Consider the following 19,470-nt stretch of genomic DNA (forward strand, 5'->3'; position numbering starts at 1 on the left):
TGGAGTAACCCTTGACATCTACAAAAAAATCTCATCTAGTAGCTGAGAAACAAAGCTCTCCAAAATAAAACAAGCAGTATAAGCAGAAGCTGAAGGTTCTCAAAGGGCATAGGTATAAGCACGTACAAGAAGAATAGTGAGGCTGATCATCAAAGCAACTGGTAGCACCATGGACGAGCAGTCAAGAGACACAAACAAGAGAGCTAGACAATAGAGAAACTGCCATGCTAGATGAGAGATGATCCTTCAATTTCACAACCAAAAGGACGGAGGCACAACAAGAAGCAGGAGTGTCCAGAACCCAGCAAACAAAGTCCGGGCAAACCTTGTCGAGCTGTGCGCAATAGCTTACACACTATTCCTACTTCTGGGTCAAGGGTGCACTAGTACTGTATCACCTTAGGCTGCTTTCTGTTGCTGGGGAAAATCAAGGACTGTGTGATTGATGGGCTATGAAAATATCTTGTTTAAAAAGCTTCAAAGTGCATACCTAAAGGAGAAATGACATCCAAAAGTTTTACAATACATTAAAAGTCCCAGGCTAAAATACAGCTACAACAGCAGCTTAAAAGAACCTGCTGCTCAACTTCATCAAAAGCAGTGATTTAACACAATTATCAATTTCATTTCTCTATTGATATTCACTTGCAGTTGTTGCAATAATAATAATCATCATCATACAAACCATTACAAAACATGCCACTGACCAGCCAATGTGCAAATTCCTGGGATTCTTAAAATTCTACTACATCAATGTTACATAATGGATGGAGATAGGGAACATTCGAATTAGTAAAGTTTAGTAGGGATAAAATCCCTTTAGGATTGAGGCATCCTAAATGCTCTGTAATCTCTACTTTTTTATGGGAACTACACCACCAATTGCTGAATACATTAACTAGAAAGTCATGTCTATAAATCAAAGTTACAAACCAGTTTGTCAATTTCATACCCTTATTCATTGCAGAGTATGGTTATTAAATTAAAAGCAGCAGTCCAAAGACAACTTATATAGAATTATTATTAGAGCATAAAATTACTGAAGCCAATTCAAAGGTGATAATACAAAATATCTATGGCAACAGTAAACATTACACGATTTTTTTAGGATTTTGTATTTACAATTACCAAGAGCAGCCAGTTACCATTAACTTCTTGTTAAAAAACTAAAATACAAGTAAACCATTTCAATACTATCATGACCTACTTTAAAAGTTGATTAAAATAACCCAAAATGCAGCTTAAAGTATGCATTAGCCTTGTCAGCTTCTTAAGAGCCTGAATTTTGTACGTCATATCACATTCTGTGTGAGGCACTCAAGAAAAAAACAAAGCAAAGTTTTGAAAATGTCAAAATTTTAACCCTTTAACAGATTCAAACTTATTTCAAAATGCAGACTGCAAGTATGGGGAAAAATCCTTGGGGGGGGGAAACTTTCTACCATAAAAAATAAAGTTATTTTTGTTTAAAATAAGCAAAACTGCATACAATTTTCCACCACTAAAACTGGCACTTTGGTTTGTTTCTTGGGGCCTCACATACACAGCTAAACTATTTTGTAATAAAAACACCTTAAAAACTCACTTCAACATCTTTAAATCGTAAATTAATGTTTAAGGGATAAGCACAATATACACAGTGTATTCTGCACCTTTAGAATTGCTTCAATGCTTAAGTTTTAATCATGTGATTTGCATACTATCCTGTCAGTGCTACAAACACAATTCTCACCTAGTGCCAAAAGTGTTATGTCACTATGTGGTAGTGGTTTTATAAAAAAAAAAAAAAAAATAGTGAGGCCTATTATAACCATGACCCATTCACATAGTGCTGTCAAAAAACTGGGATTGGATCCACTCCTATCTGATATCATTAAGATTCCAAAGCATATGTCATTAACCTAATGGAAAATCTACATTTAAACTTTTGGTGGCCTAACCTAAACTGTGCTCAAGATTCTACTTTATAATTGGCAATTGTTCTTATCAGTTATGAACTGACTACTATCTATACAAACTACAACATTCTTTTAAGGTATACCAAATCTTAATCCCTGCCACTAAGATCAGACTACCCCAACCATACCTCTACTGAATCTTTATGTACGACATTCAAGGATTTCTCATTTTGCGACACCAATTCTTTTCTTGTGTTCACAGATGTTTCACTGCAAATCCCTATGTAAGTACGTAGTTTTGATATTTTATCATTCACTAACTTGTAACCAAAGCAGGCTGTATGTGCACAAAGACCACTGTTCAACTAGCAAATTGAAATCATACAAAAATTTCAGTTCAATGGTTGTACAGTATTTTTAATGCGGGTTTTTTTTTTTTTTTTTTTAAACAGCACACATTCTCCAGCGCAGAGATGCCTGTGAACCAGATTCCCATGGGATATCTAAAACGGTCTAGGATACATATTACCTTTCCATAGGTTTTTAATTTATACAGCACTTTTTATTGTTTAGTGTATAAACAATACGGTAGCCAAATTGTGGAGAGGTTGTAGTATATCAACTTCTAAGAAATTACAAAAGGAACTGTCTTGCCACATTTGTCATGACAGTGGCATTTACTATTCAACAATCTTTACTGTCACACTGCTAGATAATCAGACCTTTTATTGCATTTTCAAAACAAATTTAAAGGTTAGGTGGTTAGCTATAACATGTGTTTTTACACTACATTTACTTTCCTAAGTTTAAGTACATCTGAATCTGCACTTCCACAAAAGTGATGTGCTTACCCATTAATATTCTAAGTAAAACCAGACTGACTTTACTAGATTTTTAGTTGCATGCTCAGTTTCTTTACTACTGTGGAAATACCACATATAAACTCATTTTTTACCATCGTGCTTTTTACAAAGACTTTCCTCCTATCTTACAACTGACCGACCAAAAACTATGGAGTGCTAGCTCACAACTTACCATCCACATTTTGTCTTGACCAAAAGCACAAAACCATTTCAAAAACCACCCAATTCCCATATTAAGCATTAAAACCACGCCTATAATGTATTTAAAAGATGAAAAATTGTATAGAAAGATATGAAAAATTACCAAGGAGGTGAGCAGGTTGGAGGGGGGAGGCAGCAGTGGTAGAAATTTCATCCCCGGCATTAATCATTTTCTGGGATAGGTTTTTCTATAATTGATACCCAAAATCACTGAGATAACATAAAACTGAAAATATAGTTATATACGGTACTGAAGACTTCGTATGGCGTCACAAATTTCAATTTGTAAGTCGGATGAAGACTGCACTAACGTCACAGTCAAACTTGTATGCTGCCTCCAATATCTGATATTTGTCATCTTCAATGTAGCCTAGTCCAATGATGGCTTGTTTGGTTACAATCCTCTTCACATGCAGCCATTACGATGAAAGTATTCCTGAAAATAACAGAAACCAGAATTAACACATAGGCCTAACTCTCAGCTTGGCAGAACAATGATTAATTTCTTTTATGAAAGTCCACCATATATCTTCTTTTCTAGCAGTAATCGAGGCAAACTTAGGTAGTCATTGCCTGTCTGTCTACTGTCTAAATCATCATAAAAGATTATATCCATTCTAAATAGGAAAGCTTATCATTGTCATATCTGTACTGCATAAACAAAGTAACTAGGGAAGCTAATCAAAATGTTGCATGACATATAATAACATATAACACAGAATTAAACATGCTGTACAGAAATTGGCATTATACTAAGTCTTGTGCTATTTACTTAACCGATGTAGTCAACCAAAAACCCTACTGATCAAAATAAGTACGAAGACAATAAACACAAAAATTAAATTAGGAAGGAAGACAATAAACACAAAAATGAAATTAGGAAGGGAATTCATATTTCTGTAACCCCTAACCAAGCAAACATTTTATAGACTGACTCCCAATCCGGCATGCAAAAATTTGCCAGGATGTAACAGTAAGCAGTTTCTCATAATAAAATTAAGGAAAAACAGAACATTCCTCAAACCTCTGATGGGTTTCATGTAACCAAGTAGTTATAATTTCATAATTACCAGCTAAAGGGAAGCACTAAAATTTTAAAAACCCTACTATGGACATTCAGTCGACCCTGTTACACATGATCACTGGCTATATATTTTTATACATGAACTTACCTGTTGTTTACATATAGCTGTAATTCTCGATCTCGACAGAAAATTCAAAACTGGCGGTCCCGCTAATATATGGTCAGGTGATACGACTACCCCGCCCTCTACCGGGGTACCTGGATCCATTTCCATCAACAACTAATCATATTTTCTCTGTCGGGGCCGGCGACTAGTCGTCTGCTCCTCTTCAGGAAATTCATCGGTGCTTTTTCGTTTCTTCTTTGGTGAAGTACCCACTTTTGTTGACGGTTCTGGCTTGTTTTTTGGCTTTGGTTGAGATTTTTTCTAGTTATGTCTGATTCAGGATCTCAAATTAGATATTGCGGGGGGGGTTGTAAAACTCGTATGTCTCGGTCTAACATAGACCCTCACTCTTCTTGCTCTAACTGTAGAGGGAAATTGTGCACGAATCTGGATAGATGTGATGAATGTTCGTCTTTGTCTGTGCTTGATTGGCAAAAGTTGGCTAAATATCAGGCAAAATTAAGTAAAGATAGAGCACGTAAGGCTTCGGCCAGAAGTTCCTCCCAGAGTAGGAGTAGTATTGCCTCTTGTTCTGTTCCTGTTACCCCTCCTGTTCCTATTCCTGCCCCGGAACCTGTTGTTTCCGAACCCACTACCGTGTCAGACCTTCGGGCAGAATTTGATGGTAAGATTTCGGCTCTTTTCTCTGCGATAGAGAAGATTGGCCAGGATGTGAGTGCGATGTCTAGACATCGAAGTGTTGCGAGTGATAGTGTTGTGGAGGAGGTGACTGTTCGTCCCCCTCGCTCTCCTAGGTCGAGGCCTCTGTCCGGCTCCCAGGGCTCAGGAGAAGACATGCCGAAAGCCGAAGGGAGGCGAGTGGGGTCTGCTCACGAGCAGTTGCTCCCTCTAACAGTCCTGTTGCGTCCCAGGCTGTTGCAGCTCGCTATAGTAAAAGCGATGCGGAAGTGTCTTCTTGTGCTTCTGTTTCGTCGAGGAGGAGTTGGAAGCAGTCAGAGTCTAGTAGGCCGCTGAAGAGACGCAGAGCTTCCTCTCCAAGTCAAGTTCCTATCAAGAAACTTTCGGCACATTCTCCTCTTCCGTCTTGTAGCTTTTGGGATAGCCCAGAGATCTCTTCTTCTTCAGGCAGTCCGGATGTACGTTCTACGGATCGTAGCGGCGCCGGATCCTCCTGTTAGCATGCAAGTAGCGGCTTCCTTCCCGTTGGATCCCAAGTCGGCTTTTATGCCTCGGTTCCTGCCCCCTTTCGCAAGAGGACAAATTGGACAAGATTTTGAGACTTTTCGAAGGTTTTAAAGCTCCAGCACTTCAGGTTCCTTCTGCAACTGAGGCTCGGTCTCTGCTCCCGCTCACGCACCTGGCGCCGCTTCCGCTTTCGCGCGCCTGGCTCCGCTTCCTTTCGCGGCGCCTGGCTCCGCTTCTGATCGCGCTCCTGGCGCCACTTCCGCCCGCACCGGCCGCAATCACGACGCTACTTTGGCACTTGGCGCCTCTCCAAAACACGTTTCCAAGGCGCACAATGTTTGCGCTTCTAGCGCTACCGTGGTTTTTGGCGCCTCTTTGGCTCTCGGATCTTCTAAGGCTCCTGACTCCTCTCAAGCTCATGTTTCGGATACGCTTGACGCGGGTCGGGCTCTTGGCGCCTCGGTGACGTTCGGCGATACTCAAGAGGATAACGCAAGTTTGGCTCCGGAGACGTTTCTATCGCGGTGCTCCAACTGCTTCAGAGATTCTCTCCCCAGTTTCCGATGTTTCGGAAGTAGATGATGTTCCGTCTGCTCCTACGTCCAACTTTAAGCATCTCTTACAACTTTTTGAAGAACATTTTCAAGAAGACTTTGCTCCAGCTTCCCCTTCGTCTCCAACTACGCAGTTTGCCAAGGATTTTAAACCTCCTTCCTCTAGATTTCTGAAGCTGGTCCTGTCTGTTTCGGCGAAAAGAGCTCTCCGAAGGCAAGAAGGATGGTTGAGCAAGAAAAGATCTCAGGGTAAAACATCTTTTTGTTTTCCCCCTCTCAACTGTCTTTTAAGTCTCGTTCGTGGTATGAGACTGGGGAAGTCTTTCCTTGGGAGACTCTGCCTCCTCTCAGGGGGATTTCTCCAGCCTTGTGGATTCTGCCCGTCGCTCAGCTTTTCTTCGTCCGAAGTCGGCTTCTCGTCTTCGGAAATTGACCATCTGGTGAAGAGTTCCTATAGGATCTTGGAGATCTTTTCTTTTATTGACTGGTCTATAGGAGCCTTGAGCAGGATAGTGAAAGTCTGTGATCTTCCCCCCAAGACTGCTACAGATCTTGATGCTATTTTGGCCTGCCTGGACAAGGCCATCACGGACGGAACGTCAGAAATTGCCTCAGTGACTGCTACCGGCATTTTGAAGAAGAGAGCACATTGGATTTCGTTTGTCGCGAGAGGAGTCTCCAGGAACCAGAAATCTGCTCTTCTTTTTGCTCCTTTGCTTAAGGAATCCCTTTTTCCCGCCACGTTAGTTAGGGAAATTTCGGAGGCTCTCTCACGGAAGTCTACTCAAGACCTACTGGCTCATTCTTCGAAAAGACCCAGGTTTTCGACTTCTCCAGTAGTACCCAAGTCTTCTTTCCCTGTATCCTCTAGGCCTTCTCGGGGTACTCCTTCTCGGCCCTTTTCCCGTGCTAGGGGAAGAGGAAAATTCTCTTCTCATCCCCAGAAAGCTAGGGGTACCAACCGATGAGTTCAAGGTCCTTCATGCGACGGTCGGAGCCAGACTAAAGTCGTTCTGGCAAGTTTGGGAGGCCAAGGGAGCAGAACCCTGGGTGATCAACGTTCTGAGAGAAGGCTACACCATTCCCTTCTCAGAGAGTCCTCCTTTAAAGTCTTCGCCAGTAGATTTCAACGTATCATCCAGGGACTCACAGAAACTTGTGGTGTTGGAGGAGGAAGTTACTTCCCTCCTTCAAAAGGGAGCCATAGAAGCAGTCCTCGAACCTTCATCTCCGGGGTTCTACAACCGTCTGTTTCTGGTTCCAAAATCGTCAGGAGGATGGAGACCAGTCCTCGACGTAAGCGCCTGAACAAATTTGTGCTTCAAACACCATTCAAGATGGAAACCACACAGTCGGTTATCAATTCCCTGAAGGAAGGAGACTGGATGGTGTCCCTCGATCTCCAGGACGCATACTTTCATGTACCTATCCATCCGAGATCAAGGAAATTCCTACGGTTTGTGTTCAGAGGCAGGGCTTTTCAATTCAGGGCTCTTTGCTTCGGCCTATCAACAGCCCCACAAGTTTTCACAAGGACGATGGCTCCAATTGCGAAATGGCTTCACTTAGAGGGAATTCACATTTCCCTTTACCTCGACGACTGGCTGATCCGGTCTCCGTCAAAAGGCCAATGCATGAAGGACCTACAAAGGACCCTTTCTCTTACCGACGAATTGGGACTCATAGTAAATCTTCCAAAGTCACAACTCTCTCCATCTCAAGACTTGACTTATTTGGGAGTTCGGATGAACTCAGTTCTTTTCAGGTTTTTCCGACGTCTCAAAGGATCGAGAAATGCCTGCTGAAAGCGAGATACCTGATGGCAGCCAAGACTTGTTCTGCCAAGGAATGGATGAGCCTTTTTAGGCACCCTCTCATCGCTAGAGATGTTCGTCAGTCTGGGAGGCTACACATGAGACCTCTTCAGTTCTTCCTACAGCAGATCTGGAACAGGAAGAAAGACACGGATTCGTTTGTTTTTCCTCTATCCACTCAAGTAAAGCAAGACCTGTCATGGTGGAACGACAGGAGCAAACTAGATCGAGGTTTGTCACTGAGACAGAGGAACCCAGACCTGATGTTGTTCTCCGACGCTTCAGACGAGGGTTGGGGAGCAACATTGGGGGATCTTCAAGTGTCAGGCAATTGGTCTTCATCCCAACGGGACTGGCACATAAATGCGAAAGAGTTGAAGGCAATACATCTAGCCTTGGAACATTTCGTGCTTCTGGTAGAAAACAAAAAGATAGTAGTGCACTCGGACAACTCCACAGCTCTGGCGTACGTGAAGAAACAAGGAGGCACTCACTCCTTCTCTCTGTTCGAGATCGCAAAAGACCTGCTTTTGTGGGCGGCAACCAAGAACATAGAGCTAGTAACTCTCGCTTCATCCCGGGAGCTCTCAACGAAAGAGCGGATATCCTCAGCAGGTCACTCCAGGTCATTCCGACGGAATGGACCCTCCACCAGAAAGTCTGCCAAGGCCTGTGGAAGGTTTGGGAACTCCCATGCTAGACCTGTTCGCAACGAGGAAAACCGCAGACTACCTCTCTTTTGCTCTCCTGTTCCAGACCCAGAAGCATTAGCGGTGGATGCCATGCTCCTGGACTGGTGGGTCTCTTCCTTTATGCATTCCCTCCCTTCAGGATGCTGGGAGAAGTCCTGAAAAAGTTTCGAGCACACAAAGGTGCGTCAATGATCCTTATAGCTCCATGGGGGCCAGGAAGATCATGGTTTCCAGAGCTACTGGAGAAAGTAGTGGATTGGCCAAGGAGGTTGCCATTCAGACCAGACCTTCTGTGCCAGTTGCACAGCAGAAAGTTCCACAGGAACCCGTCAGATCTAAATCTGACAGGGTTCAGACTCTCGAGCGACTCTACAGGAGGAGAGGCTTCTCTAGAAGAGTGGCGCAGGCAATGGCTAGATCAACCAGGCCCTCGTCTACAAAGGTCTATCAAGCGAAGTGGAAGCGCTTCAGGGAGTGGTGCTCCGAGTCTGGAGTGTCTTCCACTTCTACGACTCTAAGCCAGGTGGCGGATTTTCTTTTGTTTCTGCACAAGGAGAAGAAATTGGCTGTCAGCACGATTAAGGGGTATAGGAGTATGCTGGCGGCAGTTTTCAGGAATAGAGGTATAGACCTTTCCTCGGACAAAGATATTGCAGAACTCCTTAAATCCTTTGCTACCACTAAAGGCAAATCTCTTCGTGTACCGCATTGGAATTTGGATGTGGTGCTAAAGTGGCTTACCTCCAAATCTTTTGAGCCTTTGAGTTCCTGCTCCGTTAGGAATCTAACTAAGAAAACTCTCTTTCTCTTGGCACTGGCCTCGGCAAAGAGAGTAAGTGAGATTCATGCTCTGGACAAAAGAGTTGGTTTTTGTGCGGATAAGGCTGTAGTTTCCTTCACCTTGGGTTTCCTAGCTAAGAACGGAAACCCTAGTAATCCATGGCCAAGGGAATTTCCCATTGCTAGCCTATCCTCCTTGGGTGGAAGAGAAACGGAGAGACTTCTCTGTCCGGTCAGAGCATTGAAATTCTATCTGGACAGGACCAGAAGTGTAAGAGGAACTCATGATTTTTTATGGTGCTCAACTAAGAACCCCAAGAACCCTCTATCTAAAAATGGGATTGCTTTCCTTTTGAAAGAACTGATTCAGGAGGCACACAAGGAATTAAGGGATGTGGATTTCCTTAGTTAAAGTGAGGCCTCATGAAATTAGGGCTATTGCAACTTCTTTAGCCTTCAAGAAGAACATGGCTTTAAAGGACATTCTAAGTTCAACTTATTGGAGATGTTCGTCTGTTTTTGCCTCGCATTATCTGGAGACAGATCCAAACCACATATGAAGACTGCAGTACGTTGGGCCCTTTATTGCGTCTGACACGGTGATGGGCAAGGAAACCAGAGGCTCTAGATCCTCTCCTTAGTTTCCTTGGGTGCAGAAGTTTCTTTTGGTCGACTACTAGAGCCTAAGAGGTTAGATGGCCTAGTAGGTCTAATTTTTAATAGGTTGGTGTGTTTTTTGGTTGGGTGATATGATGGTGGATGCTTTGAGTACTGCGCCTGAGCAGGGGCATTATATGCTTTGGTTGATTGTGTCGAAGACGGCTGGGCCAACAGACCTTTCTCCATATAGCAACCTGCGTCTGAGCTACTAGGCCCCGCAGTTGCACTAAGGATAGCAGGTTACAGAGGCAGTAACCGAGAAAACAGCTTCCTTAGCAGGTAAGGATCCAAAGTTAAGAAGTTTTTTCTTAGCCTGATGATCTCAGGTTTTTCCATTTAACACTTACAGCTGTCCATGCCCACCGCCTCAATGTGGCAATCAGCTATATGTAAACAACAGGTAAGTTCATGTATAAAAATGACATTTTTATAATAAAATAAGATTTTATATCATACTTACCTGTTGTTTACATATAAAACATTCCCACCCGCCTCCCGCAAGGGACAAGGGGACATAGAAAATATGATTAGTTGTTGATGGAAATGGATCCAGGTACCCGGTAGAGGGGGGTAGTCGTATCACCTGACCATATATTAGCGGGACCGCCAGTTTTGAATTTTCTGTCGAGATCGAGAATTACAGCTATATGTAAACAACAGGTAAGTATGATATAAAATCTTATTTTATTATAAAAATGTCATATTTTGTATATTTTATATATTGACAGACTATCAATGGTTATGGTAGAAAATTGTCTGAATTTAGTTCAATCACTGGTAACAACTAACGGTACAGTAGCCTATCACCGCCTAATTCTCTGGATTTGTGTAAATGTCTCGTTAAATTACGGTTATATTACAAAATACTTGCCTCATTTCATAGTTTACCACAAATACCTGACCCCATAGACCTGTAACACCAGTATTTCCTAAAATTACTGGATTACAAAATGCTAGCAATATAACTTCAAACTGGCTATATTTCATAATCATTCGACACTTTACATTCTATTGCATTAAAAACTTTTTTCATACCTTATTACTGCATTATTTCAAAGTATCCTAAATGTCCCTTTGAAAATAACTAGTACTGAAGTATCTATTACCCACTGTTTGATTTTTATTCTAAGTTACAGTCAATGTAAATAATTTGTACCTATTAAATCAACATTTTTATTCAAAGCTGAAACAGTCAGTAATTACTTTCTCCCTATTTAGAAAATATTAGACAGGCACTCGATAAATAACATTGAAGCTCCATTTTTCAACTTTTGAAAGAGTACCTGTCATTAAACCTTGAATAACTCGTATACATTAACAAATGTCCTGTAGTTACCTATGACCATTAAGCAATTTATGGGAGAATGTCACATCACTACTCACACCACAAGTAAAACAGCCCACATGTAGTTCCATGGCTAATTTGGCAATGGGAACTAAAAGTTCTTATAAAAATGTTATCATTGCCAATAATAAGTCCCAGCCATGTTAAGGGAAATACAAAAAATTTATAAAACTCTACTGGGCAAAAGACGCTAATGAACTCTAACCTTACCCAAAGTACTAAATGCTTTTAACATTACTGTATTTGGGGGGGAAAATGGAATGCAAATTTGGGGTTACCGCATCTCCAAAAAAAATTGCTACATTACTGCATCACATGCAGTTTAATGGGAAAAATGAAGAGGGTGGAAAGGATGGTAGAACTAAGTTATAGGTACACGGCGGGTATTTAGCGAGAAATGGCAGCTTCTTAAAGTGTTTTGGATGCTTATTAACAATTTAACGTTAATTTTTGGCGGTCGGCTGTAATTAACCCCTGAAGTCCATCCAACAAGGAGTTTCCATACGCGATCTTCACAAGACAGAACACGGTTACGTCTGTTTCGAACGGTTCATATCTCGTCCGGCAAGTGCAATAACTTGTCAACGTATGGGTAACCCCCTACCACCGGGCCAGTACTAAACACGGCGAAGGGACATTCCATTTGGCCAACAACAAACAAATGGGTAAACAAATGCACCGCCAGTGTCAGAAGCCCTAAAAGTGTAGAAACAACCAGTTCCCAAGGTATTGCACTTGCCCAACGGGATATGAACTGTTCAAAACATACGTACCCGTGCTCTGTCTTGTGAAGATCGTGTATGGAAACCCCTTGTTGGATGGACTTCAGGGGTTAATTACAGGTTAATTACAGCCGACCGCCAAAAATTGACATTAAATTGTTAATAAGCATCCAAAATACTATAAGAAAATGCCTTTTCTCGCTAAATACCTGCCGTGTATCTATTACTCAGAAATACCGAAAGGACATATAATGACCAGTTCTGCAATACAGTATTAGCAAATCTTTCATAGCAAAGCAAACATTATGCACTTTTATGTCAACCAAGAATATGGTCGGGTCGTACACTTTTAATAGCCAAACAAAATCTTAAATACTGCAAAGAAAAATTAAAAAATTAGTAGCCTACACCTCAGTCAACAACATGAAACCTGTCTTAGTACACTATTTTCATATTTTGACTATGTACTGTATGAACTAAGCAAAATAATACGGAATGGCAATCTCCTCATCTAACCCACAGTCTACTACCACTGACTGCCCATGAAATACGAGGACCCTTGGTTGAAAGGTTACTTCAGCCCACCTTGCCAGAACACTCAGGAATCAGTATGAAGTACTGTATGGGAATCAGTATGAAGTACTATATGGGAATCAGTGCAAAGTACTATATGGAAGTTCACAGTAATAGGTTATGCATAAACAAAAGCTGTAAAATCAAATAAATCTTCAAATATCATTGCCAATATAATTATCCTAAATGGTAAGGGTAGAACCATAGCATAACTCCACATGCCTTATTACCTTGGAAATTGATTTTTTTCTATAGTATTTTGGCTGTTTATCAGTAACTAACCTGTAATAACCCCAGAACTTATATGCTATTGTATGCTGGCCATCCTGTAATACAATCACACATCGGAGCCCCTAGCTAAGTAACACGGCCTACTAAGTTAGGTTAAGTTAGTTTAGTTCCTTTTATAACAGGTTTCCTTAGCCAATCCCTTCTTGAATATATGGCCCCCACATGCCTTGCACGTGCACAGAACCACTCCAGGGTGGCTATCATAACAATAACATGCCCGTTTTCTCTCCCTGTGTTTTACCTCGCCCAAAACAAACCCCCCATTCTCAAAGGGTCAACGATAAAGATGTGAAGCTAATATTAATTGACCACCAATAAACAACACCACCTCCTTCACCAGTAACACTAAAAGTATAGGAAAACTCAATTTTCAAGGTAATAAGCTGTGCAGAGTTGTTTTAGTTGTTCTAGTGGACAGCTACCAAAGTCATAATAAAGTTTTGATTTGTTTAAAATACGTTTACCTACAATATAAGAATTATGTCTCCTTGCGGTTGGCTACGTTGACCCTATGCCACACGAACCCAACCATGATCCGGGCAAAACTGGCACAAACATAGACACTAATGGATTCTACTGTACCTACGTTTAGTGCTGCTGATGAAGGAAGCGGTGTTGTTTATTGTCGATCAACAAATATTAACCTCACATATATACCCAACATGGTTGAGGACCCTTAGGGAACGCAGGGTTTTGGAAACGTTGGGAGAAATAACGAACCGCCATGAAGGGAATGAACCGCCATGATGATGTTATGGAATGGTTCCGCGCATGCGCAAGTCATCAGGAAACCATATGTTTACGCAGGTACTGACTAAGGAACCCTAGGCCTATTATGAAAGGAACAATACTAACCTAACATACCCTAAGCTAACCTAACTTAGCAGGCCGTGTTACTTAGTTGGGGGGCAGAGCCCCAAACCCCCCAGTGAAGAAAACTCCATTTTTTTACCAAAAGCTCCCCTATAACATTGCGCATGCGCAACAGCATTCCGGGATGCCCAGCATACAACTTCTGAGGTTAATTACGTGTTAATTACAGTTGACTGACAAAAAATAACAGTAAATTCTTAATAAGCAACCAAAGTATAAGAAAAATCAATTTCCAAAGTAATACCTGATGCTGAGCTCATGCTTAGTTCTACCGGTATTCCTTAATTTCCAAGGTTGTAGTCCATGCGTATCTCTTGCTTAGAAATACCGGAATACCATTTCACCAGAAGGTAAAACTACGGGGTAACTTCACAAAGACTGCCATGTTGTTATGGAATGGTTCCTCACATGTGCAAGTCATTAGGGAGCCATATGTTCAAGAGGGAATTGGCCAAGGAAACCTACTATAAAAGGAACTATATACACTAACCTAACGTACCCTAACCTAACCTAGCATGCTGTGCTACTTAGCTGGTGGACTGCACCCCAGGGAGCCCCCAGGTGTGGGGAAACTCACTTTTTACCAAAAGTTCCTGTATAACACTGCACATGCACAATAGCATTCCAGGATGGCCAGCATACAAAAACATATCAGCTCTGATGTTAATTACAGGTTTAATTACAGTCGACCACCATAAAATACAGGTAATTTGTTAATAATCAACCAAAGTACTAAAGGAAAAGTCAGTTTCCAAGGTAGTACCCAATGCAGCACAACCCCATAGTTCTACCTCCGATAGGATTCACAAAACTGAATTTTTCATAAGCATACAAATATCACCCTACACAGGCTAAAAGAGATGTTTACAACTAGGCTAACTTCATCATCTCCATGAAAATGGCGTCCACGTAGTTTCCACGATAACCAACAGATACTCAGTAACCTATATTAGGGTATTTCTCAGTATCGGCTCCACACAGACTGTAGCCTATGGAACAGTTCCCCAAATACGGGAGACATTTGGGAGCCATATGTTCAAGAAAGGATTGGCCAGGGAAATCTATTATAAAAAGAACAATAATAGTCTAACATAACGTACCCTACCTAACCTAACCTAGTAGGCCGTGTTATTTAGCAGGGGGGCTCCACCCCCTGGACCCTCCTGGTGAAGGAAAAGGAAACACTGTTTCCGCAAAAGTTCCCCTATAAAACTGTGCATGCATAACAGCAAAAATATAATCAGTTCTGGGGTTAATTACTGTCGACCAACAAAAAATAACAGTGGTAATTCTAAGCCAGCTGTCCGCGGTGAGCTATACTGTGGCAATTGACGTTTTTCTATGTTATTTTACTTGCTTTACAAGAATTTGAAGTAATATTTTGTCGGCAGGCTGTAAATAAACTGTAATTGACCTTAGAAGACTACACGACTTGTATTACCTATCGCGGGGTAGGTCTAAGCCGGCATTCCGCGGCAAGCTCCCCCCCCCTCCATAGCTAATACGGCAAAATTGTAACCTGTAAACACCCCTAAAAATACCAACGTAACATACCCTAGAAGTATTTACTGGTTATAATTTTGCCGTATTAGCTATGGAGGGAGGTGGGGGGGCTTGCCGCGGAATGCCGGCTTAGACCTACCCCGCGTTAGGTAATTAAGTCGTGTAGTCTTCAAAGGTCAATTACATTTTATTTACAGCCGGCCGACAAAATATTACTTCAAATTCTTGTAAAGCAAGTAAAATAACAGAAAAACGTCAATTGCCACAGTATAGCTCACCGCGGACAGCTGGCTTAGAATTACCATAACAGTATATTCTAAAAATAACGGTAAATTCTTGATATGCAATCAAAATACTAAAGGAAAAGTCAATTTCCCAGGTAACACCTGATGCGGAGCAACCTCATAGTTCTACCCATCAGGTACAATTCATAACACTGGATTTTTCAAAATCATACACATATCACCCTACACTGGTTAAAAAAGATGTTTACCACTAGCCTACCTCCATGAAAATGGCGACCATTTTCTTTCCTCGACAACCAGGAATATCTATAAAGCACTCAGTAACCTAAATTACTCACTAAACATCCTGTGGAAAACCTTACCTTTCACTGCAGAAAGTTCTTCTCTTCCTTCGCACTAACAAGCATCAAGTTGATGGGGGATCCAAGCACAAATTCCAAGGATCAACAGAACGGAGTAACGGAGACTGACCAGTCTTCAACTCTCTCCTCTTCAGAAACTGCCCAATGGAATGGGTACAAAATTCGAGAATCTTTGTAACAGCTCTTACTAGCTGGGAGACTTTGTTTTAACTGGCGTTTAGGCCTTTAAATTTGGTTGATATTTTTCGACAGGAAGGTAAAGTAGCATAAACTAAGAACGATAAATTACCGGCAGTTTATGAGTTATCTAATAAATATGTGTACATGGAAAAAATTCAATTAAATTAACAATTACTCAACACTGTTATTGACTGACCCGGTTGTCAAATTCTGAAGGAAGTGGTTCACGTTAGTTTCAAACTTCTGTTCGACCTACCTTTAATACATATGAAATGGGTGATAATTGTAAGAGCAATATCAAGATGTAAAAAATACGACAAAATACTATATCACAAAAAGTTTATCTTGATACCCATATTAGGACCTCTGTTGTTTATCTATGCCTACTGACTTAATTCAATATAAAACATTTTCAGTTTTCGTTAAAATACCTCGTGTTTCACTTAAGCAAATACCAGTGATACAAAAAAAAAAAAATCTGCAATATTAGTAGATATGGAAAAATTGTTCTTACACTGCCTCAAGCTTGAGATTAATATTGGTTAATCACCCAATAATACTTTATCAAGTAGCACATTTTAACTATAAAGTCTGTATCGAATGAACTACAGAAAACGTTGTTCCTATGTAAACACATTACCCATTTTCTTTTTTAGGCTAAACTCAACGAATTTTAACCATTACAAACCAATCTGCAGGTAATGTACTACCTTTATTAGCCAACGTTTGTAATGCTGTCTTCTGTTAGCAACCTTGACTTTCAAAAATCAGTAAATTTACGCGTTCCCGTGCTGGAATAAGGCCATCTGAATAAAAAAAATAAAAAATAAAAGAAAATTATACATAAAAATAACATAATACGTGGTTCTGCTGCTACCGGTTTTAAAAATCTGCTAGATAATGAAATACACCTAGAGCTGAAACATTACTTCAGTATTACATTCCCCTATTTTATACAGAACTGGTAGGGTAATGGAGGTATTTCGAAAGGAAAGTTCTTTTAATAGTTAAAAAAAATATCAAGAACTGTTAAAACAAATTCCCACAATACCATATTTGTTACAATTGGTTTATATCAGATGGAGCAGGCTCATGACAGCACTGTATAATTTATTGTCTACGCAACCAGTGAAATCGGATGCAAACTTAAGAAATTTGAAAATCACACTGTAAATGCAACATTAAAACTGAGGCACGTCTTTCGATGACAGAGACCTCTATTCTTGGTGTAATATTCAAGTCTATAAGTCATCATATGCCTTGCCACCAATACGGACACCAAATAATTTTTCATGTTTTAACCACAGAGGGTCAGTGATCTGGAGGCGTTATCTGTATAATACGTAGTTTGGTGTTCTTCCACCGGGGCAGCGCTGCACAGACTTGAAAAAACTGAAAACCGCAAATATGAAATAGGAGCTTAGTGTGTCCTGTGATTTTTTGTTTTAGTATATTATCCTCTTGGTGGTACGTTGTGTAGCTTCTTATTCTTCATGAGATACCATGCAGGATAACATTCACAGGGTGGCAAAGCATGCTGGAATTTATTTACCCATATTTTGAGTTTGTCAGTTTATGGAATGGAATAGAGTTTAGGCCAAAGGCCAAGCACTGGGACCTATGAGGTCATTCAGTACTGGAAAAGAAACAGAGAGTAGGTAGGTTTGAATGGTGTAACAGGAGGAAAACCTCGCAGTTGCACTGTGAAATAATTGTTAGGAGAAGGTGAATAGCAAGATGGAAGATAATATGTATGGAGGTACAGTAAAAAGAATGAAAGGGACTGCAGCTAGGGGCCGAAGGGACGCTGCAAAGAACCTTTAGTAATGCCTACAATGCACCCCATGAGATGCACTGACGGCACTACCCAGTGTTGCCACGGCACTGAGAGCATTTTCCCCTATGCCAGAGGTGATTTTCCCCTACGCACAAACGTAATAATATGATAAATGAAGTATTACATTTTAGTTTCAATTCATATTAAAAATAAACAATTCAAATTTTAGGTACCAAAAAATTAACTCACTTAAAGAAAATATGTATGAAAATTTAATGCATTTATAGCAAATACAAATGAATAGTTAATTATCTTATCACAAAAAATTGACTCAACATTAAGAATTAGTCACAGAACTTTGCTTAAAGAGGAAAAATTAAATTTTACAAGAAAAATTATAAGCATATATTGAGTTTATAATGCATGTAAAAAGGTTTTAGATTGTTTTACTTCAAAAATCATGGATGTAACAACAGTGCTGCCTTTAATCAATAAGAAAGGATAAAGGGACTCTACTAAAGTAACCTAAGAAAATACATTTCTAAGTGAATTGTTAATGCACTGATAGTAAACGTAAATAAATACCAGCTTATTCTATTACAAAAAAGCATTAATGTAACATTTAAAAATCCTTCAATCACTGAAAATTTGATTAATTTCACTGTCTGTATATTTTTCAGGGTATCTTGACTTTTCAGGACAATTAAAAGAAAGATTTGTTCTAACTACCATTACAACATTCAATTCTGCTTTAATCCTACAGTCATCCTTTAGTTCAACAAGCAGTCATAGTCTGATTTGCACTCGTCACTCCTTTAGCAAAACGCACAGGAGAATCCGATTTCGTATGATTTTCCTGCCACAAATTCCTTATCACATTCTGCAACGAGCCTTTCCGTCGTGCTTTCCATCACATAACCGTCCTAACTCCAGCTCTCCTCTTCCCCCTATATCTTTGGGCACGGTAACCTTTATCACTTACTATAGGCATAATTACAAAATTCCCAAAACAAATCTATGTGATTAATAATAAAGCTCCTCTCGCAATCCTTATCGGGAACTGGCTAGACTGAAGCTAAACTGAGATTCAAAATCACATGTCTGAATCTGAAACACGTTATTCCTTAGAATTAGCAAGTACTGGGTTTTTAATACTGTCATTATGCTGGACTGTTTAATATTTTCACTGGTAGTATTTATATTTCACTTTGTTTTTATCCAGAATATTGAAAAAAAAATATTTATAAGGGAAATAAGTGAAATTTCCCTACACATAGGTAATTTTCCCGGTAGGTTTAACCTACCGTACGAGAATCCCCCTACGCTTGGCAACACTGGCGCTAGCCCCCTACAGGTTGTCAGTGTAATGTCTTGGCACAAGATACGTCGTTTGAGTTACCATGTCTTACATCTTTAGTATATTATCGTGGCACATGAGTGCAATGGTGACTTCAGTTTTGAAATCGCAACATCATTAATAATTATTTATATGCTGGCTGGTACAAAATCATTAAATATTTCGTGTATAAGAGAGTTAATAATAATTATAATACTGATAATGGTTATTATTGCAATTATTATTCCCGTCCTTTCCTCTCTCGCTTATCTTTTTACCTATTATTATAGTTTTTAATTTAACAAATGCGGCCCCCAACCACCAAAAAAAAACAAAACAAAACCCTCGTGTGAGTGCCTTGTGCCATTTTAGACGTTTCATATGAATGCTCCCTGTAAATCTTACAATTGCCATGAATCAACACCACCGAGAGACACTCTCTGGAAGTATAACAACTGCCATGAA

General features: G+C 40.3%; 1 long non-coding RNA gene across 1 annotated transcript; it reads right to left on the reverse strand.

The window, feature by feature from the left end:
- Positions 1 to 995: 995 nt before the first annotated feature.
- LOC136831502 (uncharacterized) lies at positions 996 to 15,863 on the reverse strand. The gene is made up of 2 exons (XR_010850911.1): positions 15,713 to 15,863; positions 996 to 3,398 (listed from the first exon to the last, which is right to left on the reverse strand). It is a non-coding gene; the product is annotated as an uncharacterized lncRNA (long non-coding RNA).
- Between the last annotated feature and the right edge of the window lie 3,607 nt (positions 15,864 to 19,470).

Source organism: Macrobrachium rosenbergii, chromosome 48, assembly GCF_040412425.1.
Source record: "Macrobrachium rosenbergii isolate ZJJX-2024 chromosome 48, ASM4041242v1, whole genome shotgun sequence".
Lineage (NCBI taxonomy): Eukaryota > Metazoa > Arthropoda > Malacostraca > Decapoda > Palaemonidae > Macrobrachium > Macrobrachium rosenbergii.